The 2,194-nt window shown below is 38.9% G+C and overlaps 1 pseudogene; it reads right to left on the bottom strand.

The window, feature by feature from the left end:
• Positions 1–406: 406 nt before the first annotated feature.
• On the bottom strand, positions 407–1,328 carry LOC102020944 (annotated as a pseudogene).
• Between the last annotated feature and the right edge of the window lie 866 nt (positions 1,329–2,194).

Raw genomic sequence — 2,194 nt, 5'->3', positions numbered from 1 at the left:
TAGCCACAGCTCAGCACCTTTTTTTGTAGAAAAACTCATAAATTTGTGATTCTAGTCGAGATCTTTCTCTTGTGCTCCTGATTCTCATTGTCCCTTCAAAATAGCCCTCTTTTAAATGATAGTTCCATCAAGGGACCCAGTTCCTGAATAGTGATCCTTGTGTCATCTGGCAGCACAGCCAACAACTTTCAAATTAAATACTAAACCTCTGGCAATTCTAATGTTAGTGATGAGGGATATAAGAGTGGGTATAATGAGACATGTGTTTTCCATTAGAAAAATGTACTAGAAAATACTATCTAATAATAGAAGCACATTACTAATACTCTTTATCCCAACAGGAAGAGAAAATTTCCATTACATGTGTTATGTAATGAACCAATAGAAATTATTTTTCTGTTATTTACTAATTCTCCAGTAGCCAAAACAAAGGATATTTTAATTTGGCCACATGTAGAACATAGTTTTCTTTTTCTTCTTTGTTTTTTGAAGCCACCACAAACAGGATTTTATTTATCAGTATTAAAAATCTGGATTTTAAACAGTCTTGGCTGGGTGGTTCATATCCATCAACTTGTTCAACTTTAGCTCCTGTCTCACTCCCAGTAGCTTTTCCAGAGCTATTACTTTCACCATGAAGTTCCCTCGGTTTTCCCAATCAAACTTGGGTTTCTTTAGCACTTTTACTTTCCTGACGAAGACATCATGAAGAGAATAAACAGAATGGCAAGCCTTTCCTACATCTTTTCCATTGCTGTGTGGAATCAATTTATTGACCATTTCCTTCCAGTCAGTTGTCTGCACCTCTTGGGTCATGATTTCTATCATCTTCTTCTGAGTTTGGTGGGCCTGTTGATGCTAGGCATAAGAGGTCTTCCATATCTGATTGCTGCATGTTTAATAAAACCAACACAGAACAAATGAGGCAAAGAACCAATAGTAGTATTGACATCAAAATGAGCTTCGATCATAATCTGATTTTTTTGACCATGCAAAACATTTTGTCATGGGTGAGAGCCACGCCATGGAAGTTAGTCAGGCAGCTTTTGCTCTAAATATCTTTAATAATCAGCTTGAATTTCCTAAAGACAATTTCATCATTCTTCAGATCAGCAAGGCTCACTTTAAACACATGATCTTTGAGCCCACCAGCTGTAATTTTGGTTCCTTGGGTTCCGGTGACTAGTGTTTTTTCAATATTTCTAATGTTGAATACAGCTGGTACTTTCACATCATACTAGTCTTTTTTAGAAAATGAATCAATCACTTTCTTCTTGGCACTCTTTTTTCCCTCCTTTCATAAGCTGCTTGTTCTTGTCTATACACATATATGGAGGACCACTTAGGTGACTCTCCTTGAAAGAGGAGCAATTGGCTCTATTTTGGCTGTGCCTGACCCTATTTCCATGCATTGATATGTATAGAGCTGGCTAGGACTTTTCCTTACCCCTTCAATTGTCTTTAAGCAATGCATATCGGTTTAGCCAAGGTGCTGATCTTTGGAGATGGCAGGTGTGTTTCCCGGAGCCCTTGTTGCTCCTTCAAGTGAGCTGGGATGGGGCGGGATGTGTGAGCCAATGCTCCCTGCTGTTGGCTGGGATTATGCCTTGGGAATAGAGGCTATGACTTCCTGGGGCTTCAAAGATTACACATCAGAGCTGAAGCACCCACCCTAAAACATTAGATGCTATCTCAATTGTGTTATGCAGATTACTTTTTCTGCAGATCTTTCTCTCTGGATATGGCAGAGATGATTTCAGGCTTCCTACCTAGCCCAGCTCATGGCATTTGCATATTTCCCACCACTCTTACAGTCACTCATGCTCAAGCTATTCCTTTCTTCACAAATGAATAAAATCTGGGTTCAGTCCTGGGTATAGGCCTTTGTTCTGGAAAGCCATCTTCATGGTTGGACTTAAGACCCCCTTGGCTCCCCATAACTATAAATATGCTTTAGGATCTTTATTCTCACCATTGCACAGAAAATTTTACAGAGAATCACTAACTGGGATCTCATTTTATTAAAAAGCTTCTATACAAATAAATCACCCAGAATTAAGAGACAACCCACAGAGTGGGAAAAAATTTTTTCCAGCTGTTCCTCAAGAGGCTAATACCTAGAATATATGAGAAACTCAAAAAAATCAGACCCCCCCCAAATTTAAAGGCCCAGTCCAAAAATGGACATCAAAAA

Source organism: Chinchilla lanigera, unplaced genomic scaffold, assembly GCF_000276665.1.
Source record: "Chinchilla lanigera isolate Chin_1 unplaced genomic scaffold, ChiLan1.0 scaffold00031, whole genome shotgun sequence".
Taxonomy (NCBI): domain Eukaryota; kingdom Metazoa; phylum Chordata; class Mammalia; order Rodentia; family Chinchillidae; genus Chinchilla; species Chinchilla lanigera.
This window is presented reverse-complemented; position numbering and strand designations above follow the sequence as displayed.